Source organism: Mauremys mutica, chromosome 7 (genome assembly GCF_020497125.1).
Source record: "Mauremys mutica isolate MM-2020 ecotype Southern chromosome 7, ASM2049712v1, whole genome shotgun sequence".
NCBI classification, from domain to species: domain Eukaryota; kingdom Metazoa; phylum Chordata; order Testudines; family Geoemydidae; genus Mauremys; species Mauremys mutica.
This window is the reverse complement of record NC_059078.1, coordinates 23,797,794-23,825,463: the sequence shown is the minus strand read 5'-3', so window position 1 is coordinate 23,825,463 and position 27,670 is coordinate 23,797,794. Positions and strand designations below refer to the sequence as shown.

The following is a 27,670-nucleotide window of genomic DNA, read 5'->3' as shown; positions in this document are numbered from 1 at the left end:
GGGTAGATCAGGCCTGAGGGAAAGATAATGGGCCCGCTCCTACTTTTGCATAAGAACTAGCACAGAATTTGAAGCAGAAATAGTTTCTTGCTTGAATTTAGACCTTATATGTGAAGCCTCGGTTGAGCTCTAAACTGTAAATAGAGATTTCACAGTGGTGCTGGCAGACTCTGAAATAGCAATATTAGCAAGCAAAACTGTAACAAACGACAAAGCTAACAGGTGCTGCTGATCAAACAAGTGAGAATCTGTACCCGACACTGAGCCGTCCAGTAATGGCACATAAGATAATTGCCTTGAGTTATTGACATAGCAGAGACAAACACTGCTAATAGCTAATGCCAGGCAGATGCTGTCGTAGTGAAATCATCAACACAAAAGCTTTGTATCTTCTGATTAAATGAGAGGGAGCCAGTTGGCAGGAGGTTTAGTTTTCGTCACAAACTGCATGGGTGACACTTAAGTGGTTTCTGAGCAGGAGAAGAATATGGAGATTAAATTGGAGCCTGACTTTTCAGTTGGAGACAGTCATTCATTACAGAAGATGAGCCTTTTGAAGTTTTATATGAAGTAGTAAAAAATTCATTTTTAAAAGCTTCCTTTGGAGCAGGGGTTTTATTCTTTTTATCAGGGAGGAGAGTGGCTGCTGAATAGGGGAGAAGGCTGAGTGTAACGAATAACAAGGGTCCTTTCTCTGGGTTAAAGAGCCCATATGTTATCATCATCCTGGTGAGATGTGAAATTACTTAATGGGAATCTGGAACTGTTCCAAGTTCTGGCTTCCAGCCTATGAAGGTTTGGATTGTACCACCACAGCTCTAGAAGACCGCCTACTCTCCAGCAGAGGGGACAATGGAGTTGACACTGGCAGTATCCAGACCTCAAGGCCAGAAAAGGCCACTTGGTACATAGAATCTGACCCACTGGAGTTTGCAAGGCTAACTTCTCCTTCCTTGGAGAATAAAGTAGAGAATAGTTGCTTCAGCCTTCTTACTAATACTTACCTAGCCCTAGTGGCCAGAGATCCAAGCATCAGGTTTCAAACACCTAGCTTCCTGGGGAGAAGTTTCAATCCTGGCATGGTCACCTCAGTCCTTTATCCTTCCTAGCATGGAAAAATATGGGTTCCATGTTCTCAGCTAAAATGTTCCTTCCCATATCCCACTGTTGTGCATTGTTGACATTCAGCCAACTCTGGGGTGGCAGGCAGCAATCCACTAGCACACAGCAACAGTGTTGTATTTGTGTAGACTGCAAAGAATTTTATCTAGTATCTTCTAATATCACTGCAATCAGGGAGCCTCCACCCACCAACTACCTCTAAAAATGTTTCCCTAATATGTAACCGGAACTCTTTCTCCTTTAGTTTCTGGTTATTCCTTTTTGTTCTGCTGTCTCTGAAATTGAATAATTTCTATCCTTCCTCTTAAGGTTACCCTGAAGGTATTTATAAGTTGTGAAGAACTGAAGATTCCAGTAAGATATGAACTACTAGTGACACTTGGTTAAGAAGGCTAGTATTGCAATCCCTGAGCCCTGGATCGGTGTATTGTGGCAATCAGTCTATTATAGGGTTCTCCTATGTTGCTGACTACCTATATGACTCTGAAATGACAAGCCTGTTACAGGGAGGGCCTACTACTTTTCTCTAGAGCAGTGTTTCTCATTGACTGGTCCATGGACTGGTGCTGGTCCTGAGACATCTGTGACACAGTTTAGGAAGGCAGTAAGCTGGTCCCTGGTATCAAAAAGGTTGAGAAACACTGCCCTAGAGGCATCTGGTATTGGCCACTGCTAGTGTCAAGACACTGGATTTGATTGACCACTAGTCTGACCTGGAGTGGCAAATCCTATCCAAGCAAATCCTATCTCATGAATGCCTTTGAAATATTAGATTTGTTGCTGCAGGTTTGCAGTGATCGCACTAGTGGAAAGCATGGAATGAAAACCTTCACTCTCTGCTTTTTTTTAATGTAATCTTACCCGTCTGCCACTCATGCATTGCTCTCACCATGCCCCATCACAGCTTCTGTTCTTCCCTCTCTTCCCCCCAGTGACTCCTTTTCCCCTTCCTTGTTGCCCTCTCCCCTTTACAGTTCCCGCAAGTTAAACCAGCTCCTTTTTTCCATCCCCATCCCAATCTCCCTCTCTCCTCCCATCCACACATTCCTCCTCACCCCTGGTGACATTTGCCCCAATCTGGCTCTTTCTCCATCTCATCTGTACCTTCCACACCCATTCCCACCCCTCTTATGCTGCTGTTCCTGACCTCACGCCTATCCTCCCTCCTCCCTTTCTCTTTCTGGAAGGCCCACTCCCTCTTTTAAAACCAAAGCCATCCATGACTGATTCATATCTCGCTCCCTCAAGTTCCTGGCTCTGAGATCTAGTTCCCTTTGTCTGACACTGCTTCTTCCTCTGTCCTCCCTTACAGAGGCCTCTCTTCCTCTAATGCTCCCTCCCTTGTGTCAGATCATAGTGGGGATGTTAGGTTTCCCCTCTCTCTCTCTTCCCCTTCCTGCTCTTTCTTATTAGAACAGCACTGAACCTGACTTTTTCTCTTCTCTCCCCCTCCATGTCACTGTCATTCACTGTTTGCCCAATTCCTCCCCATCAGCTTCCTCTCTGATTTCAATTCCTGGCCCTCACTCTTCCTCTCCTCACAGTGTCTCACCTACATCCTCGGGGATTTCAACGTCCTTGTTGATGACCCATCCAACGCCTTAGCTGCATGTTTTCTCATCCTCACCTCTTCATTCAACCTGCTTCCCTAGTTCAGCTGTCCCACTCACCAGAAGGGCCTCTCACTTGATTGATCTTTGCTAAGCACTGCTCTTTCTAATCTCTCTGCTGCCCCATTCCCCTTGTCCAGTTCTCTCCTGGTCTCTTTCAGCATCGCCCATCAGCACCTCCCGCATGCCCTGTCTGTGACTTCCATTCCATCAGCATTGATGACTTCTTGTATGCTCTCATCTCCTTCCTGCTGTCTCTTACTTTCTTCCATTGAGGGATAGCTCAGTGGTTTGAGCATTGGCCTGTTAAACCCAGGGTTCTGAGTTCAATCCTGGAGGGGGCCATTTAGGGATCTGGGGCATAAATCTGTCTGGGGATTGGTCCTGCTTTGAGCAGGGGGTTGGACTAGATGACCTCCTGAGGTCCCTTCCAACCCTGATATTCTATGATATAGTTTTTTATTCTCTCTGTGCTTTACTTTCCACCATCCTTGACTCTGTTGTCCCTCTCTCCCTTTACAAGGTTTGCTCTGCCAACCTCCAGACCTGGCTCACCCCCAGCATCCGCTTCTGCCACTCCTCAGCAGCCCAAAAGCAGCAGTTCTGGCAGAAATTGTATCACCAGACTGACTTCCTCTCTTCAGTTATGCCACCTTCCTTGCTAAGTAGCTGTACTTTTCAGCTTAATTGAATCCCATGCTCACAATTGCCACCTTTGACCTACTTCTCAAACCTTCCCTTCCTCCCTCCTCCAGTTCTCTCTCCACATAGGATCTCTGATGGTTTCTTTTTCTAAGACACCATATTTTGTCAATTTTATAAGTCCCTCGGCTTGCCTTCCTTTCCTCTCCTACAACTGTTGCCTTTCTCCCCTGTGACAGATGCAGAAGTTTCTCATATTCTATAACCTTGCTGTTGCCCCAGTGATCCCATCCCATCTCCTGATCACTCTCTCACCCACTATCATCCCCTCCCTTACTCTTTTCCTTGACCTCTCACTCTCCTCTGGTTCTTTCCCCTCAGTACAAACAAGCTTTAGTCTTTCTCATCTTAAAAAAACAACCCGATCCCACCTGCCTCTCCAGCTACCACCCCATCTTCCTTCTCCCTTTCATCTCAAAGCCTGGTGCACACGCTGTCTACGATTGCTCTGTGGAGTCCCTCTCCCCCAAATTCCATCCTGAACTCTCTCTAGTACAGCTTCTGCCCCGACATGTCACTGAAACTGCTCTTCTCAAAGTCTCTAATGACCTTTTCATAGCTGGCTCTCAGAATTACCACCCCATCCTCATACTTCCTGACCTGTCAACTGCCTTTGACACAGATGACGATGCTCTTCTTGAAATCTTGTCACTGGCATTCTGAGACTGTCTTCTCCTGGTTCTCCTGTCCCTTTAATTGATCCTTCCGTGGAGGATCCTCCTCATGTGGGTTCCACAGGGATCTGTCCTTGGTCCCCTTCTCCCTCTAGCTCTGGCTAATCTCCTCTGCAAACACAAATTCAACTGCAGTCTTCATACCGATGACTCTAGGATCTAACTCTGTACTCCAGAACTATCTCCTGCTGTCCAAATTAAAATCTTTCTGTCTCTCTGACATCTTGTGAACGTGTAGCCACCAGTTGAAGCTCAAAGGCTAAAATAAAGCTCTTAATCTTCTCCCAAGTTGCCTTCTCTTCCTCCATCACTGTGAACACCACCACCATCCTGCCTGTCATGCAGGCCCATAACCTGGGTGTCATCTGGACCTCTCTTCAGGCTATGTCTAAATATTGCCATTTCTTTCTGCATAATATCTCTAAAATTTGGCCTTTCCTGTCCATGCACACAGCTAAAACTCTCATCCAGGCTGTCATCATTTTGTATCTTGATTACCGCAACATCCATCTATCTAACCTTGACAAATGCAGTCTGGCCCAGCTTATACCCATTCAGAATGCTGCTGCAAAGATTGTTTTCCTAGCCCATCACTTTGACCATGTCACCCCCTCTTTGCATCCCTCCATTGTCTTTCCCCTTTTCAATTGCATCCACCTTCATGGCTTATTCCCCACCCTATTGAGATGTTGCTATTGAGATTTTGCTTCCTGCCGCTGATCAGCCCAGGGATGCCAGCCTCCACTTGCCTCTTGTTACGTTTTCAAACAAGCACCTCCCATGCTTCCCCTCATGCTTGGGAGGTGCTCCCCATAAAAATCTTCCCAGTATTTTGGAGAAGAGATTTTGGGGGGTGGGGGCACAGAGCTCCTGGCATGAAGGAGGAGTTGGGAAGTGTTTCAGGGAACCCATGAAATAGAGGGAGATGAGAGGGTGACACACGGAAGCCCTTAGTTGCTTCAGTAGGCTGCACATAAGTGTGCAACCCTCTAGTTTTATCCTGATGTACGCTCTTTAGGGCAGGGACTGTCTTGCTCTGTTTTTGTACAGTGCCTAGCACAATGGGGTCCTTGTCCATGTTTAGAGCTCCTAGGCACTTCAATAATAGAGGCGGTAATAAATGAAATTGACAGGCCTAAATGGATATAAAACACCAACTGTGCAAGGATAGACTTAGTATTTCCTTTGGCTTTTGGAGGCCCTGTTGGCTGGAGAGGTGACTTTCATTCATGCTTTTTTTCAACTTAAGGATATGCCTTTTTGTTGCTCTGGGACTTCATTTTTCCTTGTAAAAAGGAGTTGATTCTGAGTGGGAAAATTACCATGGTGATGCTATGGCTACATTGGGAATAACTGATGTTCCCCCTGCACAGGGCAGGAGTTCCTGACAGTGAGAGAAGGTTCCACTGTTACATGGCTTCCTCCTGTAAGAAGGAAATAGTCACTCTAGTTCACTAGTTTAACTTTCTGTTACGGTAATTATTAGAGAAGACAAGTCAAGCTTGGGGCAGCACTTCCTGTTTGCACCTGCTATGCCTCACTTTGATCTCAGTGCCTTTATCAGAGCCTCTGAGGCTCAGCTTGGCTTTCGCATCATTTATGAAGTCTTTTATTCAGGGCTAAGAATTGAGAAGCTTCTCTCTACTCCCAGTGCTGCTCACTTTGAAATGGCTTCCTTTTTCTGATCTTCGACCGCGTGCTTAAACTACAATTTAGCCCTGCCTCTGTGGCTCAGTCTCTACACTGTCCCAGTCCCTAATCCATTATTAAAAATAACTGATATTAATACTGCATTATATAAAGTGAGGAGATAATGTCAGTCTTATAAAACACTGGCCTCCCATTCCTGGATTGGAATTTATCAAAAATAAGTGGCAGGTGGAGACGTTTCTGTCTAAAGTGGGAGCTATTTGTCCTGTAACAAATAAGCTGCTGCTCAGCTATATTAAGGGAATAAAAAATAGCATGGAAAATATTACACTAGCATTGTCAAAATCATTTGAGCCCTCCCTAACTTGGATATTGCATTTGGTTTGGGGGTCTCCATCTCTGAAAAGCAGGAAATACAGAAGGTCTAGAGAAGGACAACAAAAGTAGGATACTGGGTAGAACAACGTTTTTGTTTGTGAGGGGGTGAAAAAGTATGGGCTGCCTAACTTGGAAAGGTGATACGACCAAGAGAACTAAAATGTTTGTTAGGGAGTGTCTCGGACTGCTATTTACCCTGTCCCTTTTGTACAAGAATAAACAGGCACATGATTAAATTAAAATACTGCTTCATGCAGTCTGTGTGTAAGCAATCTGTGAAATTCACTCTTGGAACAGAGTATTGAGCCAGTATTTTAGTGATACTCGGAAAAGGACTAGCTGTTTAGCATAGGAATAACAGTGTTAGTTATTTAACCAAGGTTGCTTTAGGGTGTGAACTTGAGATAATTCCTTGAAACTCGTCATTGCCCTCTTATTAATTTGTATTGCAGGATTGGAACCCTATTGTACTTGGTGAGGTAACAATGCAAAATAAGGCAGTTCCTGTCCCAAAGAGCTTATTATCTCAATCAGTTGTTTTCAACCTCTTTTGATGTGGATTTCACATGGAGGTGCGGACCCCTCTGCAAATTCAACTTGTAGTCTGTGAACCCCTACCATAGAAAACCTAGACTGAAAACTGACTGAACAAATTCAACGATAAATGTTGTACATGCTCGGCATGGCATTTGATGCAGCGTGAGAGAGGGCGCTAAACTGTGGGCTTCTAAGGTAACAACAATAATTCTGGGTTTTGACCTACAGGGTGGGGTATTAATAGTTTTGATTAATCAGAAAAACGGAATGCCTTTTCTGGGATCTGAAACTTCATTTTCCCTTAGACATAGTGTGTGGACCACCAGGGGTCTGCGGAGTTGAAAACCACTGATCTAAATAGTGAAGTCATGTCAGGTGGCTGAGCTAATTGAGATGGAGGAGAAAGACAAGAGTGACAGCAATATGAACTCAAAGTTACATACATATATAGTAAAGTGCACAGTGTTGCACAATTGACCATCAGCTCTATTAGGTTTTAACTCTCTTTCTGAGGAAGCAAGTACTGGTCACTTCCTGGGGTCATGGGAGTGGAAGCATTTGTGGGTAAGTTCTGCCTAATAAAGGCTCTCCACAATAACTTATGGATAAAATGGGTGAAATTCTGGTTCTCTTTAAGTCTGTGAATTTTGACACTGACTTCAGTGAGTACAGGGTTTCACCCTATATAAATAGAGCAGGGGTCGGGGTCAGCAACCTTTCAGAAGTGGTGTGCTGAGTCTTCATTTATTCACTCTGATTTAAGGTTTTGCGTGTCAAGTAATACATTTTAATGTTTTTAGAAAGTCTTTCTATAAGTCTATAATATATAACTAAACTATTGTATGTAAAGTAAATAAGGTTTTTTAAATGTTTAAGAAGCTTCATTTAAAATTAAATTAAAATGTAGACTGTGTGTGCCTCCCCCCCACCCGGACCGGTGGCCAGGACCTGGGCAGCGTGAGTGCCACTGAAAATCACACATGCCATAGGTTGCCTACCCCTGAAATAGTGTTCCCTTGTAAGAAGCAGAACTCATTCTTGAACAGTGCAGATAAATGTATACACAAGTTCAATCTGTTATGTAAATCTCTTAAATTTCTGTGGCGCTTGAATAGCTTTTTCTGTGTGCTTCTGATGTGGCAGAGCTTCTAACGGACGAGAGAGCCTAATCAGGGCATTGACACAGTCCCGAATAAGCACTTAGGCTAAGAATAAAGTTTTATTTTAGAGAATAAGGAGCGGGTAGTGATTTACAGCTGAGCCTGCACTTCTAAGCACTCTCAAGAAACTGAAATGAAACATTTTTCTTCAGGCTGTCAGAATAGCTGAGATGATATGTCAGGGCCCACTAATGCTTTGAGATGTAATTTTATTTGAAATTAAATTACTCAGCCAGGGGAATTATAGCCCTTTCTAATTACCGTAGCTAAAGACATGAAATTCTAGAATGTTTCACAGTTTTGAATGATTAAAGTAGAAATACACTAGTGATCTTTAGTCCCCCCCCCTTTTTTTTTGTTTGACTGCTAAGATAAGCTCTCATCACTTGTTGCACATTGATTAAAAATAATTAGGCTTTTTTGAATCCAATAAAACTTGTCTCCATGCCCTGGATTGCTGCGTGTGAGTTATGTTGGTGGCCCAGAGGACAAATCCGTTACTCCTTAACATTCATGAATATGCTTAATAAATGTGTACAGTGGTCATAAATGAGGGGCAGGAGGGACCCTCAGTGGTCTCAAAGTGATTGCCCAAAAGTGGAGATTTTACATTGAAACCAGTTAAAGCAGTGGCTCTCAACCTTTCCAGACTACTGTACCCCTTTCAGGAGTCTGATTTGTCTTGTGTATCCCCAAGTTTCACCTCACTTAAAAACTACTTGCTTACAAAATCAGACATAAAAATACAAAAGTGTCACAGCGCACTATTACTTTCTTGTTATGTCATTTAATTATGAAATCTATTGGAATATAAATATTGTATGTACATTTCAGTGTATAGTATATAGAGCTGTCATTCTCTGTATGAAATTTTAGTTTGTACTGACTTTGCTAGTGCTTTATATGTAGCCTGTTGTAAAACTAGGCAAATGTCTAGATGAGCTGATGTACCCCCTGGAAGACCCCTGCGTACCCCCATGGGTATATGTACCCCTGGTTGAGAACCACTGAGTTAAAGGGTCAAATGCACCTTTCAGGTGGACATGGCACTTCCATTTACTTAAAATCAATTAATGGTACAAGTATGCATCTGAGAGCACAGCTTCATTCCTAAATAGTGTGGGTTTGGTTATTGTATTTGAGGCTGTTAATGGTAAGGGAAGAGAAAGGAGTATGAAGGGAAGATACAAAATGAAGGATTGGTGTGTGCTGTCCTCCTCTAGGGCTTCAGGAAGCACTTTAGTAGATTGGTTGATATTGAGGATGGAAAATGTCTCTGGGGTGACTCAGTCAATTTTGCCGCCTCCCCACCACATAGTGTCTTGCAACAGTCAGAGAGTTTTGGTATTGGTTTTGGAGCACATCCCCCCCATAATGCCTATCCTCAGCCTTGAGCCGTTCACAGCTAGTTCTCATCTAATTGTCCACAAGTTGTTTTTGGGTTTTTCAGTTTCTGCTGCTTAAGTTTTGTATTACTACTTCCTCACTACTTCTTGGTCTGTGATGTTGAGACTTCAGATCTGTTTAATCAAGAGATCAATTAAAGTTACAAAATGCATGCAGTATGTGTGTATTAAAGAATCTTTCCTATTGTTTACATCTGAACAAATGATAAACCATTGCTTAATTACAAGGGATGAGTTGCTGTTTCAGACACAACATCTGTACATTGCTCTTACTAGGTGATGTGTCCCTGGAATGTGCTGTCTGTGGTAGGGAGCAAACACAGATGTCCTTGTTTTGCAGGGTACCTGTTTGCAGGCAAGGTCTTTACTTCTGGTCTGAGATTACATTGCATGTGGTGTTTGTGAGCAAGCATGCTCTTGTGGTTAAGGTACAGGACTGTGCAGGTCTCTTAATTTTTCCGTACCTTGTTTCCCTGTCTGTAAACTGGGGATAGTACTAACCTACCTCACTGGAGGATTCAGGCTAAATTAATGTTGTTGTCAAAACATTGAGATACTTAGATGAAAGGTACTAGTTATGGATAGAGGACAAGGGACTTAAAGGCAGACTTTAACAAACTGAAAGAAATGATAGGCAATGTCCCATGGGAAGAAAATCTAAGGGAAAAACGGAGTTCAGGTTCAGGAGAGCTGGCAGTTTCTTGAGGAAACAATGTTTAAAAACACAGCTGCAAAGTATCCTGAATGTGAAGGAAGAATAAGAAGAATATAGTAAGAGGCTTATATGGCTCCATCAGGATCCTACAGAAAGTGGGAACATGGACAAATTGCAAAAGAAATATACAAAAGAATAGCCGAAGCATGTAGGCATAAAATCAGAAATCCTAAGGCACAAATGAGTTACACCTAGCAAAGGACATACAAGTCAATAAGAAGAGGTGTTTTAAGTACTTTCGGAGCAAGAGGAAAAATGAATACCTACACTTGCCTTCTATTTAGCGAGGAAAGAGAGCTAGTAACTGATGAAGAAGGCTGAGGTGTTTAATGCCTGTTCTACTTCAGTCTTCACTAAAAAGGTTAATGGTGACCAGATACTCAACACAACTAATATTAACAAAGGGGAAGGACAGGTTAAAGAATATTTAGGTGCATTAGAGGTATTCAAATCAGCAGGGCCTGACAAAATTAATCGTAGGCTACTTAAGGAACTAGCTAAAACAGTCTGGGAACCATTAGCAAATCTCTTTGAGAGCTCATGGGTGAGGTCCCAGAGGACTGGAGAAGGGCAAACCTAGTACCTGTCTTTAAAAAGGGGGTCAATGAGGACTCAGGGAATTACAGACCAGCCAGCCTGTCTTCGAAACCTGAAAAGATACTGGAACAAATCATTAAACAACGTTGAGAATAATAGGGTTATAAGGAATTGGCAGCATGGATTTGTCGAGAGCAAATCATGTCAAACCAACTTAATTTCCTTTGACAGGATTACTGGCCTAATGTGGTGGGGGGGAGCAGTAGACATGATATATCTTGATTTTTTTAATTTTTTTTTAGTAAGGTTTTAGACAGTCTCACATGACATTCTCATAAGCAAAGTAGGGAAATATGGTCTAGATGAAATTACTATAAGGTGTATGTACAACTGGTTGAAAGACCATACTCAGAGTAGTAATCAATGGTTTGCTGTCAAAGTGGGAAGGCGTATCTAGTGGGGTACCACAGGGGTGAGCCCTGGGTCTGGTAGTATTCAGTATTCTCATTAATTACTTGGATAGTGGAGAATCCATATAATACTAGATAAACTGTTCCAATAGTTAATCATCCTCACTGCTAAAAATTTACACCTTTTTTTCTAGTCAGAATTTGTCTAGTTTTAACTTCCAGTCTTTGGGTCTTGATATACTTTTGTCTGCTAGACTAAAGAACCCATTATCAAATTTTTCTTCTCCTTGTAGGTACTTACAATCCGTGATCAAGTCACCCCTTAACCATCTTTGTTAAGATAAAAAGATTGAGCCTTTTACTATAAGGCATGTTTTCCCATCCTTTAATCATTCATGTGTCGTGTAAGTATTGGGATTATTGCTTAGTCTGAGTCAGAGATGGTTGTGTGGGGCCTTCGGTGGGTCTCTACAGGGCCCTCTGCAGTAAGGTGGTGGCACAACAGCTTAGAGTTACAAAGGACTTTATTGGGAAGGGAGGAAAATATACTTTTTTGTTCTGTTTGCAACTGACTCATAAGACGGTGTAAGCTAACCAAGGCTCCAGTCACAGATACCATATCCTAGTCCCTTGCTAATCTCTGGATATTCCTTGCATGAACCAGGCATATTTATGTGGCCATGGGAAAAATCAAATCCAGAATATAAAATAAGCTCTTTGTCTGACAGTGAAATTTGGAAAACAGATGAATCTGTCTGTTAACATCATTGTTACTAGAGCTCTGCTTTCGTTCCAAGAAACAGCCTTGCCTTTTTCTTCCCCTGCCTGTAGAGTTTAGATGTAAATAAAAATAAACAGAATTTTTAATAACATCTTGGCTTGTTCCCTAGTGAAGGTTTTAAATTTCATGCCATTCCAAACCAAGATTATCTATTCAGTAACTGAGCTGTCGGTCTGGGCACTGGTAAAAGAATCAATTCCACAAGGGGTATTATTAGAAAAAGAAATACAAATAGCTTTAATACATAGCACTGTACAGACTGCAAGAAAATTAGACTTCAGAGACAAGGTCCTAAATAGTCAACGTCATAACCCAAATTTTATGAGTCATAGGTTCTAGTGGAGCTACATGTGCAAAGAGTTTAAAGTAAATGCATGTGATCTATAGTTGTTCCAAAGGGCGGGGATGTTAATCTGAAACCTTTTTTCTTGGCAGTAGCAATTCCAGTTTTGTAATTTATTTCACCACAAGATGCATTTTGAATACAGAATTCTTACTGTTGCAAGGGCCAAATGTGTCCACTGCCAGCTTGGTGATCAACTGGTACGTAAGCAGTAATAGATCTACCCCAGATCAGTGGATTTCATTGGTTTACATATGATCTGTTGTTTATATTAGTGTTTGTTGCAAAGTGTCTTGTTGATTCAGATGGGGTAGGAATGTCCTTTCTAGTCTAGTTTATTTAATTGCTGTGAGAAGAGCAGCCTTCTCCATGACTGTGTGTTAAATGTCTAGCTGTGTTCTCCACACGCAATGACTCCACTTTTGAACAAATGCGATAAACGTGCTGCACTTCATGGAGGAAGGAAACTGATCTGACAAGGGTGGGTGACAGACTGTAATTCTTCTTGCTGCATGTTGGACTTGTGATTATTCGTTAAATGTGTGCACGTGGATTGCTTTGTCATCCCCTTCAGGAGTCAATGAGATTAACTTCTAAAGGGGAAGGAGTAGCCATTCTCAAGTCTTGGCAAGTGGACAGAGATTACTGTTGTCATCAGGCAAAGCAGGAAGAATTTTGAAACTAGATGCGTTCTCCCCAAGTGCTCGTATTAATGGGGTTCAAGGAGCAGCAGTGCTACAAAAGAGAGATGGGCCTATCACAGGGGTCTCAAACTCAAACGACCACAAGGGCCGCATGAGGACTAGTACATTGGCCCGAGGGCCGCATTTACTGACACCTCCCACGCGCTGCCATTGGCCCCGCCCCCACTCCACCTCTTCCATGAGGCTCCACCCCTGCCCCACCTCTTCCCACCCCTTCCCTGCCCCCATTCCAACCCCTTCCCTGAAATCCCCACCCCAACTCTGTCCCCTCCCTGCCCCCAGGGGGTGCAGGAGGGGTATGGTGGGGGCTCAGGGCAGGGAGTTGGGATGTGGGGTGCAGGAGGGGTGAGGGGTGCGGCCGGGGGGTCGGGGTGTGGCAGGGGGCTCAGGGCAGGGGGTTGGGGTGCGGGATGCAGCGTGGGGGTTCAAGGCAGGGGGTTGGTGCAGCAGGGGGTTCAGGGCAGGGGGTCAGGGTGCAGCAGGGGGTCAGGGCAGGGGGTCGGGGTGCAGGGTGCAGCAGGGCAGTGGGTAGGGGTGCAGCAGGGGCTCAGGGCAGTGGGTAGGGGTGCAGCAGGGGCTCAGGGCAGTGGGTTGGGGTTTAGGAGGGGTGCAGGGTGCAGCAGGGGTGTGGGGTGTGGCAGGGGGCTCGGCTGCATGAGAGGTTTGGGGGGGCAGGCTCCTTGTCTGCCCCTCCCCTGCGCCGCTCTGGGAAGCCGACGGAACCTGGGGACGGAGGGGTGCAGGGGTTCCCTGTTCCCGGCAAATGGGAACTGCTGGGGGCGGTGCCTGAAGCAACAGCCCCACACACCCCTGCGCCCCTCCTTCCGCAGGTTCCGTTGGCTTCCCGGAGCGGCGCGGGGGCAGGGCAGGCAGGCACTGTGAGCCTGCCCTGCCCCCGGTGTGCGTTGGGCAGGAGCCGCTCTAGGTAAATGCTGGGAGAGGAGGGGGGGGCGTGAGGAGCTTGCGGGCCGCAGAAAATAAGCCTGCGGGCTGCGTATTTGAGACCCCTGGCCTAGCATGTTTCCCACTTTCTCCCCTAACCTTGACAATCAATACAGAAATCTCCATTTGAACCCTTTGCTACGGTGTTGTCGAGTTTCGCTTTGAATTACTTAATTGTAATGGTGGGCATATCTTTGCTCTTGTGTATCTGAAGACCCCAGACCATTTTACAAACACTATAAGGTTAGGTAAATTTTTATTCTCATTTTACAGCTGGGGAAACTGAGGCAGGTGACAGGTAGGTGATTTGCCAGAGACCCACCCAGAGAGTTAGTGTCAAAGCAGAAATTAGAACTCGGGTTCCTGACTCCCAGCCCTGTGCTCATCTTTCAGAACACACAGTCTGTGTGTTCTAGAAACTTGGTGTAAGTGCGCAGTCCCCTTTTCTGGCTATTCTCTTCCCATATAGGGTTGGGGATGAATTCATCTGTCCAGTTGCTGCATCTTTCTTTCGACTGGGAGTAGGGCTTTCTACGTCATTGTTGCTCCATAAATTGGATGAGGTTGGAATACCTGACCTTCTAAATCTGCACTCTACATAATCTCCGTTATCTAGAGGGAAGTGAGAATCCTAGATCAAAATTGTGAAATGTCTTGCATCTGTCTTGAGGCTTGTCGGGACACTTCTGAAATGATGGTCCCCTTTCTCTGTATAGGTTGGCCAAGGATTTCCATATATGGGTGTGAACAGCTTCCTTACCTACCCTTGTGGTCTCCAGGGGAGTAGCTCTGGGGAAAAGGCTTCATGAGACAACAAAGCCTAGCCAGTGGGGTCTTGATGAATAGGACTTTTGCAGGAACTCACATAAACCTGAATGTCCTGAAATTTGTGTTTGTACCTTTAGACCTGTTTGTCTCAGAGCCCTATATGGAATCAAAATAACATGAAATCTGGTCTGCTCATAATATTTCCATTATTCAAAAGCTAAAATCCAGTGAGGAGACTGGATCTAGCCCCATGGGAGGAATCAAAACCATGTTTCTTTTCAGCAAGTTCAGGAGCAGGGGATATGTGCTTTTAAAGCCAGATGTGCTTTTAAAAATTCCTGTGTGTTTTAAGTGACAGTCCCAGTTTAGATCTGGTGAGACTGGGTTCCTCAGAGATTGATGAAGATGAATGCAACTTCTTCTCAACTCTTTTTATTCTAGAGCTCAATCTTTGGACCATTTTGACTTTGACCACCCTGTGCCCTCATTGTTTGTCCAATCTCCTCATAGTGGCAGAAGCATCAGGTTCCAAAGTAACACAACTTCAATTCTGCTGTTGGTGGCTCTTGAATAAATAAGAACTTTGACTTTTATTGAAGAGATCAGCCAAACCAAATTCTCCCTGATTTATTTCACACAGCAAAACCTTTGTGATACAAAATGAGAGACTTGTCATGTGGGAGGAATGGAAATGAGACTGAAAACATGATTCATCAGCTACTGCATCTGTTTCTCTGTATTCCCCCCCCCCCCGCCCTCTCCTCCCCATGGTAGTCTGCAACAGTATTCTGAGCAAAGATCCATTACCACTAAAGAAAGATCGTTGCCCTGGACCCAAGGCTTATTAACTTGCAGCAGTGATGAGGGTTAGCTCTATTTTAATTTTGTATTCGCTTCCTGCCATGTACGATTAATCTAACTGGGTAGCTTGCTTTTTCTTGTGAAAGAACAAAATACTAGATTGTGACCCTAAGAGCCCCTCAGTACCAACTGGCAGAGGGCCCAATGTTCTGTGAGCGCCTGTCAGGCCTGAAACACTTACTACAGCTAACACATTACTGTCATAGTATTTATCTGTAAAAAGTGTTGTGTAGTATCAAACGAAAGCTTGTGACATACCAGTCAATAATATTGTATGATTCATGTACAGATAGTGTGTGTGTGTGTGTGTGTGTGCGCGTGCGTGTGCACACTGGAAACACGTTCCTGAAATATTTTCAGAGTCAGACTTTCCTGAGCTTTGCAGAATCAAAGGTATTGGAGCTGAGAGCTCTTTTCTGGTTAGCCAGAAGAAAGCAGAGTTCCTTGAAGCTTTTCAGTTTTAAATAATGAAGTTTGTCTGCCCTAGCATCATCTTTATTGACTACCAACCCCGCCCCCCCTATAGCCCTTTAATTGTTGGAATGGATTTCAGGCTTTTTCTTCCATTATCTTGATGGCATGAGATAAAAGCAGTATTAGAAATAATTATGTGGCTGTTATTCCAAAGGATGATCTTGTGTGCTCCAGTAGGTGGCGGGGGGGGATGGAGGGAAATCGCCTCCAGCTGTGAGATTTGGGGAAGTCTAAACTTGTTTGTGGTCTTAAGCTTGCCTTGTAAGAGCTTGGGCTGGCTTCAGGGATTATTGTATGTGTGGACCACATTTGATCTTGCTGTCTAAATTCTGAAGTTCTGGATCGGAAGCTTCACTTCTTTCCAAGCCAGGGGATTGCTGTTTGCCTAACCCCAGTGTAGTGGCGTCCTGAAGAATGCACAGCAGGGAATTGAAATAGTGGCATGCCAGGCCTAAAGATGAACTTTTTTTATTTTATTTTGTTTAAGTGGCATCTGACAGTGGGCACACATGTGCTTGTTAAGGGCTTATTGACTTGTGCAGTGATATTATCCTGGTCCTAAAAGTCAGCCCAGGCTGTGCTCCTGTTTCAGAGGGTCTCACTGATGATTAATGGGACTCCAATTGATAGAAATGTTTAATGTGCAGCAACCACTTCCCCACAATGTTATCATTAATTGGCTTGAATCCTAGAGCTCATAACTGACTCATAGATTCCTAGATGCTAAGGCCAGAAGGGACCATTGTGATCATCTAGTCTGACCTTCTGTATAACACAGGCCAGAGAACTTTCCCCAAAATATTTTAGAGCAGATCTTTTAGAAAAATATCCAATTTTGATTTTAAAATTGCCAGTAATTGAGAATCCGTTGTGACCTTGTAAGTTGTTCCAATGGTTAAAAACCTTCACTGTTAAAAATTTACTCCTGATTTCCATTCTGAATTTGTCTAGCTTCAAGTTCCAGCCATTGGGTCACGTTACACCTTTCTTTGAAGAGCCCATTGTCAAATACTTTGAGTGCCGGTCCCTCTGTGTATTCCACGAACCTGAGACTTCTAGCAACCAGTGTCCCTGGGTCTTTGCCTGCTCCCTTGCTCTCCTTGTGCTCCATGCTGAGGGCATAAGGGGCGGTACAGAAACCTCTCAAGTTCTTTCTTACTGCCACATGGCCTGAGTTGGAATTTCCAGAACTGAAACTCTTTGACAATTTTTTTTGTAAATATTTCAAAGTTCTTGTATAATTAGTTGCTATTGTTAGGAGTTTTTATAAGTTTAGATAGTAGTTAAAATCTCTGCCCCAGGGGAGTTCTCTGCTCTCCTGATGTAAGATTTAGAGTATGTCCAGTGTTCTGGGCTTTAAGAATTGTTTCCTGCCCCTGATTATTTTTTAGTCGTCAGTGACCACTAGCACTGCCTCTATTTCCTTGAAGAAGTTCATATCTCCACGAAGTGCACTACCTGCCACTCCTTTCCTAGCCAGATGCGGCAGGCAATAGAACTCCAGCTTTGGAAACACCTTTGGAACATGCCATCAGGCCCCAGTCAAATCCAGGGGAGACCCCTCTGTACATTGGTCTGAGACATCCTGGAGTGCACCTCCTAGTTCAGTGTCTGACTCAGGAGCAGAAACAATTGGAGCAAAGGATCCTTCATCTAGGCCTTCTCATGACGGTAAGACACAAGCACTCTCATAAGCTTAAAAACAGATCCCCTCCTAGATCTACTAAGGGAAGGTATCCCTCCCCAACCCTGTCCAGGTCAGGGGAGTCCTCGTGCCCAGGACACAGGGACTTAAGGAGTCTAGTCTGTGAAAGAAGCTTATTGGAACATCTCTGAGGGTGAGATATTACCTGTAGTCAGTTTCTTAATGTATTAGGCTTAGACTTGCATGTTTTTGCTTTATTTTGCTTGGTGACTTACTTTGTTCTGTCTGTTATTACTTGAAACCACTTGAATCCTACTTTTTATATTTAATAAAATCACTTTGGGTTATTAATAAACCCAGACCAACTGATTAATACCTGGGGGAGCCAACAGCTGTGCATATCTCTCTATCAGTGATATAGAGGATGAACAATTTATGAATTTACCCTGTATTAGCTTTATTTTTTTAGGGTTTGGATCCCATTGGGAGCTGGGGGACTGGGTGCTGGAGACAGGTAACATGCTGAGCTGTTTTTAGTTAGTCTGCAGCTTTGGGGGCATGGTCCAGACCCTGAGTCTGCGTTGCAGCAGGCTAGCGTGTCTCGTTCAACAAGGCAGGGTTCTGGAGTCCCAAGCTGGCAGGGAAAATGGGCTCAGAGGTAATTTCAGCACATCAGGTGACAGTCCCAAGGGGATCTCTGAGACCGAACCCATCATACCATCATCTTCCCATATGTGGACAACTGGCATCTTAAGGCAGGACATGTCCAAAAATCATAGCATGAACCTGGTCGCTGCACCGTCTCTTCGCATCTGCCATGGGAAGACTTATAGATCAGGTTATCCACAACCCTTGTACATCTGTCCAGATTTTCCTTACTCTCCTGTGTCACATGATGTCATGTACTTACATAATGCTGTTTGCCAGATGTGTCTGCTGCCTGCAGGCTTGGTTTGAACAGTATAAACACGGAGCAAGCAAACAGTATGAACGCATCTCCCCATCAAGATGAGGGCCTCTCTGGCTTGGTGGAAAGAATCCTGCAAATTACTGGGGGAAGGGTGGTGATTAGGCCTTTCTGTAGGTAAACTCTTGGGCCTGGTCTATACCTAAAACTTAGTCCAACCTAGCTATGTCACTCAGGGCTGTGACAAATTTCATCCCCTGTGCAACGTAGGTACGTCAACCTAACCCCCACTGTAAATGAAGCTACATCAACAGCAGAATTCTTCTATCGACCTAGCTATTGCCTCTTGAGGGAGTGGATTTACTACAGCAATGGGAAAAAACCCTTTCAGTGCTATAGTAAGTGCAGCAGTGCCGCTGTAGTGCTGACTTACCCTCAGATTGCATGCTGAATATAATCTGTGTCCAGTACACTGGAGGCTCCTTTTCCAGCCTGGCTGTTAATTGGTCCTGTAGCTGGCAGGCTGTCTTTGATCCTCAAGTCCGGAATAATCCTTGTTTAAGGAACTTCTCATGGCTTCTTTAAAGTTTATGCTGATGTTGTTAAAAGGGTGGGTAGAAAGGAGCACAGTCTGTTCTCTCAGGCCATAGGGTTCTGTGGCAACAGCTGCTAAAAAGGTCCTTGGGATTTTCTGTCTAGTTTACATTTCTTTTTGTGCAATTCTCACATCTGCCCAGCAAAAAAATTAACTAATGGCTTTCCGCTCAGTCTGCCCCTTGAGGGTAAGAAGTGCTTTTTCCTCATTAGTGGCTTTAATAAAGTACATATTGTTGTGTTTATGGAGCATATACCTGAAAGCTACATTTGTGCTCTGTATGGCAGACTTAGGTTTTGTCTGGTCTAAATCCACAGCTTACCTGCCACCTTCATTGATTCCTGTCTCTCAAATCCCTAGCTTTTCTTTCTCTGCACCTGGCCAGCCCCGCAGGTGACAGAGGTGCTGTGAGACTGCTGGCAGCTTCCCTCTAATAACTGCTTGTTGATGGTTGCTATTGATCTAGCAGCAAGCAATGGCTCAGGGGAGTGAGGTCAGCTTTATTTTTCTCCCTTCTCTCTCCTGTCAAGTCAGACACTCTCTTGAAATAGTTGAAACAAACTGTAGAACTTGCTGCTAATATCTGTGCCTGTGGTTATTGGCAGTATGAGTATTGACAGCAGAACAAGGTTGTGATTCTCCTTCCCCCCCGCCCCCCATTCCCCGGAAATTACTGCTGGAGGAAGGGACACAAATAAAAAAACTCTCTGCAAAGTGGTAGTAAATAAAGCACAATGCACAGCATGTGATTGATCTTGTAAACGTATCCTTCAAACATAAAATTGTCTAAAATGAAAAGCTTGAAATTCTTTAGGTATACAATAAAGCCCAATAAAGCTTTGTATCTGCCCCAGTTTTTTGTGCCTGTCCTTGGATACTGATATAATTTTACCAGTTTGTTTTTTCAGCCCTTGCTTGCTACAAAGATTGAACCATACCAATCCTATGATAGCTGCTGAGCTGGGTATGTAGAAGAGTTCTTTTGAAAAATGACAGCATTCAAAACTCAGCTGTTCTGTCTTCCATAATTTTACCTTCCATTTTCCACCATTTTGCTGCAGCCTCCTTCCTAAATGTAGATTTGGGTAGAAATATGGATCTTCAGTCTTAAATGCTATAACAGAAAAAAGGAACTCAGCTTTAGGTTCCATCAGCCATGTTTCAGCTGTTGATTCCTCTTGTGGACGCCATCCTGTGACCTCTGTGTTTAGGATCAGTCATGTTTGCCAAGTAATGGAACGATTCCATAGCCTCTGTGAATAGTCTTTCAGTTTTCTCCTTGTGTAGATCCAGTTCTTTACTAATCAGTTCAAGACAGATTTCAACTGAGACTACATCAGTTTGTAATATGGCAAGTACCTCTAAAACCACCTTCAACTGCTTTTGTAAGTAGTTGTCATATAAAATGTGAGCTATGTTTTGACCAAAGTTTCCTTGTGCTTTGTAGACATTTCAATTTACTTGCGGTAACTGGATGCAGATAGAGACCAAATATCACTGAGGAACTGGGGAATCAAGCCTCCTTTTTCAGCCATTAAACTGGAGGCTAATGGTGGTTGTGGAAGAATTTTTGGACTTCTGTAACTATTACTACTGATTTTTTTTTTCTTCAGTGAAGTTTAAATAGAATGCCAAACACCCATATGTCATAAGTTTAGAATAATTGTCCTTGAGGAATTCTGTCCTTTTTCATAGCTTCATTAAAGACCATCTTGTCATACTTTTCTCTTCATTCTTGAATGGCATCTTCAGCAAACACAGTGGTCTGCAGTTTCCTTTTCAACTGTAGAAACAATAGCTGAAAGAAGGTGCATGTTTTTCCCTGTGTAGGTGTTTGTAACCATCACGGGTCACTTCTCAGGACTGACTTACCATTTTGTACTTGTGTCGATGTGGATTCTTTTTCTTTAATTTGTTCTCTTGTTTCACTTCTGCCATCTAGTAATGGCTATGTGAACTTAAATCTGTTCTGAGAAGCATATTCAGGGTAAAGTGCTTCAATCATTTCTTTAAACTGCTCATCTTGTATTACTTTGACGATTATGATGTTAATTTGAAGGGTGCAGGTTTGATCTGTAATTTATAAATACTGTATCTGACATAGTCATTGTCCTGCTGGGTTATTGGATGCATTTCCAGCTTTGTTAGCACAAATCTTAAAGAATAAGACTTTTTCAAGCTGATATCTTTCCTAGGTAATGTCCATCTCTAATCTTTGAGTAACAAAGAATCAATTTTGTGTTGTATCATAGTCCTTGGGTGCATCTGCACTGGAAAAATAAATATCCTGATTTCAACAGTCATCAACAGTGCTACTGCACCAGAACTAAGCTGCTAATGGAGGGCCTGGTGTTCATACTACTGTCAGGAGACCGTGAGCAATGACATGATGGTAAAATCATCTGAACCCCTGTCTATGCCTAGGGAGGTTGTGGAATCTCCATAGTTTAAGAGCAGGTTAGACAAACACCTGTCAGGAATGGTCTAGATAATATTTAATCCTGCTATGAGTGCGGGGGACCAGACTAGATAACTCTTGAGGTTCCTTACAGTTCTAGGATTCTGTGCTCTCTTACAGCAATGGTAACACTGAAATGTGCGTAATGACTTTGCTAAAGCACATGATCAGATGTCCCCATGATCATGAAGAATTGGGAGAGACTGGAAGAGATGGAATATTGTTACCTTCTGTCTAACCTTCCCAAAGGCAAGGAAAAGCTTGTTTTAGAAGGGAGAGTTTGTAGAGCCTGTCATATCTGTAATGGGCCAATGCAGTAAATATGGAAATCTTACACACGTGTGTGTGCACAGAGCATGGCTGCAGTCCATTTTCTGTTCACTCAGCCCATAAGAGTCTATTTGTCTAGAAGAATGCTTGTCTAAAAGGTATGATTATTCTGGACTGCTGAACAAGTTCTTCGCTCTGATTGCATTCAAAGAGCCCAGGCATTTTGTAGAATGACACTTGCAGATGAATGCAAAATGAGGAAGGAGGGAAAGTTTATTTTTGGTGGTATTAGGGAAGTAGGGAGGGAGGACTGTTAAGGTGAAAGGTTAGAATGCCATTGTACACAATACACCCACTGGGGTTTTCTGAGAAATGCTAAAACCCTGAATCGACTGAAATTTCTCTTCCCAGTACTGGCAGAGGGATAGCAAAAATACTGACAAATTCTGGATTTTATTTTTCAGGAGGAAAAAAAATCAGATTTTTAGAGGGTTTAAATATTTCCTCAAGACAAAACTGCCTTCAGCTGAATGAGGATGTCAGGAATGAGAAATGCATGCTGGTGTCCATCCCTGTCCCTTTGGGATCTGGGAAGGGTGCGCTGCTCCAGTCACAGATTGAAATGTACTACTGGTCGGCTGTTCATGGTGGTACAAAGTGTAGATCTGTATTAGCCTCTCCTCTCCCCCATCATAATGTTTGCTCTCCATGCTACGGGGTAAGAGGAAGCCTGCAGACCAGCTTTAGCGACATACTTCCTGTTTGCTCATGCTATCAGTAGAGAGAGAAATACTGATTTATGGAAGGTAAAGAAGGAAACCTCAATTCTTGTATACTGTTCAAGTGCGTATTTAAATGTAACCTGTTAAATGAATTTCACATACATAAGAGATTCTTGTTGTATTTGAGGAGCCCCGTTTTATAGGCTATAAACTGAGGTATAACTAATCCAACACTAGTGTGGCCAGTGGCTGTCAAAGTTAACTGCTCTTCCCTCTGCTTCACCTTTGGTACCCAGCCTACCTGTGCCAGGCCAGATGTGGCGCACAGTCTCTCTGATACCATTTCTTTTTAATTGATTTAACAAAAAACTTGCAATTAATCTCTCTTCTCGTACGACCTTCTGGAATGAAAATCCGTACAAATGCTTTTTCAAATAAAATCTGTCACTACTGTCATGGTTGCCATGCTAGCTGCACCACTGGCCCATCTATGGATCTTACCAAGTGCATCACCCCCCCAGTGTGAGGCCTCGAGCTTTTGAGGGGCTCTGTCTGCAGGGCTGTTTATTTGCAGTGTAGATGATCTGGCTCTAGCTGAAGTCCAAGATCTGGGACTCTCTCACTTCTCATGGTCCTAGAGCCCGGGCTCCAGCCCATGCCCGAAGGTCTACATTGTAATTAACCAGCCTTGCCCTGGAAGCCTGAGTCAGCTGGCATGGGCCAGCTGTGGGTTTCTAATTGCAGTGTAGATGTAGCCTAACTCCTTGGATGGAATTCTGCAATTCACCTGCTCTGACTGGGACCTGGATTACAGCCCTTGGGCACCAGCTGTGACTACTTCAGCAGGTCCCACTGGGCTTGGCACCCAGAAACCCTTTTTCTCTGGGTGTCTGACACTATATGTTTGTAGTGATATAGAAATAGCTTCTTCAAAAGATGCAAAGCATTTATTGTATGTCTACAATGCAATTAAAAATCTGCTGCTGGCCCACGTCAGCTGACTCTGGCTCTTTAATTGCTGTGTAGACTTCTGGGCTTGGTGATAGGGTGCCAGAGCTTGGGCTGCCCGAGCCCAGAAGTCTACAGTGCAATTAAACAGCCCTGCAAGCCCGAGTCAGCTGGCACAGCCAGCTGTGTGTGTCTAATAGCAGTGTAGACATACACTTAGAGAAAAGTGTAACAGTGAAAGGGCTACACTGATATTAGTTACACCAGCATAAATCCCTCATATCCCAGATAACTCTATCTCTAGCTGGGTTTAGCTGCCTGCTCACAGCATATGTCTCTCCCTATCTCCCAGCTGTCAGCTTTTCCTTTCTGACCCAAATCCCCTCTCCCTTTTCTGTGGTCTCTTAAATTGTTTGTCGTCTTTGATCCCAGTTGGCCTTGGGGAGGGTACCCCATTCTAGCCTGGATGGAGCTATCAATTGTTATCTTCTTTACAACTGTGCAACTGAAGTGGACTTATCTGTGTCATTGTTTTACATTTCTTACTTGGCACCTCTACAGCGCCCTTTGGTTTAGCTGTATGTGTTCGAGTAGGCAGCAGTACAAAATGGAACAGGGAAACTGAGTGACATACAATATTAATCAAAATATTTTCCCAGTTCATTACAAATACATCTCTAAAATATCAGTCTGACTCCATCCATGTTAGCTAAGAGTATCCTATTGAGTCTTCTTAAAGCACTATTGTTTAGAATTGTGGCTCAGCAGCCCGGTCATGGTCCACCACTGCATTGTACAAACACAGAACAACAACAAAAAATTTCAGTGCAGGTGGTAAAAAAGCAAGGAACATCTGAATAGCCCTGTGAGTACACTCTGCTGTATCCTTGTACATTCACTTCCCCACCTGGGGATACATAAGAAAGTGCAGCTTCAACCACCCACTCACTTTCTTCTAGTCACCGTAGTCAGTGTGTCCATTTAATCCCGGTCAGCCCTTGTTCCTTTCTAGGAAAGTTAGCGTTTCCTTGTCTACACAGTTTTTTTTCATGGTCCATATAGTCAATAGCTAACAAGAATTTTATAGTTCCACTGACCACTTAGTTATACTTGGGGCTCCATGATCCGGTATCCTTGCTGTTGGGGGCCTGCTGATTTGGTCTAAGTCAAATGCATGGGCATTTTGCCTTTACAGAATCCATGGTCCTTTCTGACTGCATAGAATTTTTCTCTTTTCTCCGACAAAGTGGATATTCACCCACGAAATCTCATGCTCCAATATGTCTATACGGTGCCACAGGACTCTTTGCTATATTCATTATGATAATGTTTATTATGGTAGTGCCTAGGATGGGACTCCGTTGTGCTAGGTGCTGTACAAACACTGAGTAAGAGAGAGTCCCCTGCTCTGAAGATCTTAGTCTAAACAGCCAAGTCACCCAAAGGGTAAGAGTAGGGTTGCCAGGCGTCTGATTTTTCGACCAGAATGCCTGGTCGAAAAGGGACTCTGGCAGCTCTGCTGTTAAAAGTCCAGTCAATAGTACAGAGGTGGCCGAGGGCTAAGGCAGGCTCCCTGCCTGCCCTGGCTCCATGCGGCTCCCGAAAGTGGCTTCCAGGTCCCTACGGCCCCCTAGGCACATGGGTGGCCAGGGAGGTTCTGTGTGCTGTCCCCACCCCAAGCGCTGGCTCCACAGCTCCCATTGGCCGGGAACCCTGACCAGTGGGAGCTCTGGGGGTGGCACCTACAGGCACGAGTGCAGCACATGGAGCCCCCCTGACTGCTCGTGCACCTAGGGGCCACTGGGACCTGGCAGCCCGCACCCCTTGGTCCCAGCCCAGAGCCCCCTTCTGAAACCCTGGCCCCACCCCAGAGCCCACACGCCTAGCTGGAGCCCTCACTCCCCACACTCCAACCCAGAGACTTCCACACCCTGAACTCTTCATTTCTGGCCCCACCTGGAGCCTGCACCCCCATTCCAGAGTCCATATGCTCTGTACCCAAACCCCCTACCCCAGCCCGGAGCCCTCTCCTGCACCCCAAACCCCTCATCACCCCAGAGCCTGTACCCCCAACCGGAGCCCTCACTCACCTCCTGCACCCCAGCACGGTGAAAAGGAGTGGGTGGGGGGGGGGGAGAGTGAGTGACAGAGGGAGGGGGGCTGAGGCAAGCAGGGATGGGGCCTCAGAGAAGGGGCAGGGTGGGGCCTTGGGGAAGTGGTGAGGCAGGGGTGTTCAGTTTTGTGCAATTAGAAAGTTGGCAACCCTAGGTAAGAGAATGGGATATATAACATGTAAGTAGAGTTAACAGCGTGGTGGATTGCAAATTTCTTGTTAGTTCTGTACCTTGATTTTTGTTGTTTCATTCCTTTCGATGTGGATTAGCTGGATGGTAGAGCAAAGGAATGGAGGGGGCAGGAGAGGCTGCGGCAAACAGCCAATCAGCACAAGGTATGCAACACAGTTATACAGCACTGCAAGCATGGTGCTTAAAGACCAAAGGTGTAGTCCTTGCCCTGAAGGGCTAAGTGAATATGTAATGGAGCAGTGATTAACTATAGCACTGGGCCTTGGGGAGAGTGAGATGAATCACCATAAGATCATGCAGTGGCGAGATTTGGTAGTGGTGCACACTTTGTGGAAAGCCTGAGAATTGTTTTAATTGTGCGGTTTGATGCAGTGAATGGATATACTGGGAAGTGAGTGTGTAATTTGGTAAGCAAGCCCTTTGACCAGTTCAGTGGTGGTACACCTCTACCCCAATATAATGCTGTCCTCAGGAGCCAAAAAATCTTACCGCATTATAGGTGAAACCGCATTATATCGAACTTGCTTTGATCCACTGGAGTGCGCAGCCCTGCCCCCTGGAGCACTGCTTTACCGCGTTCTATCCAAATTCGTGTTATATCGGGGTAGAGGTGTATTGAGAGGCAATGGCAAGTGCTGCATCACACCTTCAGCCAGGACATTTGGAAGCAGTGCAGGGGCTTTGCAGGTGGAGGGACTACAACATTTTTATCAGAGGAGCTGTTGGCAGCTTTCAGGGAAGTTGCCCTCCCTCCTCTGGGGAGGGAAGCACTGAAGAGTTCCTTACTGTTGTTCTGTCCCTGTCCCAGAGGGGAAATACAGCTCACCTAAATTTTCTCCTATCTTCTCAGAATGTGAAATGCCTTCTCTGAAATGCTTTGCCTTTCCTCCCTTCCCAAACACTGTTCTAAATATATTCAGGTATGCCCTGCTTGGGCTTTTAAATTAGATCTTTCATTAGAGGTGGAAAAGTCTGCCTATGAGGGGAAGGGTTGAGAGGGATTTTTCCCCGGGTGCATGCTGGACTGTTAGAGGTAGCTTAGCTCACATCTGTGGTGTTTAATGAGCAGATATTTTTATTTTAACATACTTTGGATTTGTCTCCTAAAACAGATTCCCCTGCTGTTTTCTCCTTATCGCTTGTCTTACAAAAAAACTAAAAAATGGTCTCTTTGAAAAAATAAGTTTTTCAGAGGCACTTTCATTCCCTGCCTTGTTTGGCATTTTTCAGTGTTGTCTGCAGGTTGCTGTAAATACACATTTGGCTTAGTAATTAATCAATGCATAAATAATACATAGTGTGTTATCAGAGCCTGCACACCAGTGCTGTGGAGACAGCACATTCAACCCCTGTGGAGAGGGATTGCCTTGTGCTGCTCTGCAGCAACCCCCCATGGCCAATTAAGGTGCATCCTTGATGAGCTTCCAAATGCTCTTTGGCCAGATAAATGGTTGCTGTGATGTGGGCAGGGGGTAAAGCAAGGAAAAATGAAGGAGATCCTCAGCATTCAGACAGATGGAGTGAATGCCTGATTACAACCAGAAAACCCACATGCACTGAACTGAGAATGCAGGCAGTGGTTTTTTTAATGGTCAGCACACTCAGCCCAGGAGTATTAATTCCCAACTATCTATATTCAGGGTTCTACTACTGACTTCTTGTGACCTTGCACAAATTACTCACCAATACATAGTCTGCCCTGGACCTCAGTTGCCCTGTGCCTAAAAGTGAGGCTTGCGTAATGATTGTAAAGCACTTAGAGAATTTCAGGTAGAAGGTGCTGAATACGTGTAAAGTCTTAATATACAAAATCTTTTAGGAATATTTCAAGCATAGTGGCCAACTTGAATCTTTCCTGTCCTTTCATTCCAGTCATTCCTTGTAATGCAAGCTATTTGGCCCTGGTCCAACTTGCCTTGTGTGGATAAGCACCTAGCCCGGGTTCTGTAGCATGGTGCCTCCTCCATCTGTGCTAAGTGGGTTGGGAGAAATGGATCTAGGATTTGAAGTCTAAATAGACAAAGCCATGGTGCAGAATCACTGGG

The 27,670-nt window shown here is 44.3% G+C and overlaps 1 protein-coding gene across 1 annotated transcript in view; it reads left to right on the top strand.

Moving 5' to 3' along the window:
* Positions 1-27,670, top strand: part of NCKIPSD (NCK interacting protein with SH3 domain) — a 93,218-nt gene that overhangs the window by 7,305 nt on the left and 58,243 nt on the right. The gene's annotated exons all lie outside the window — the stretch shown is intronic.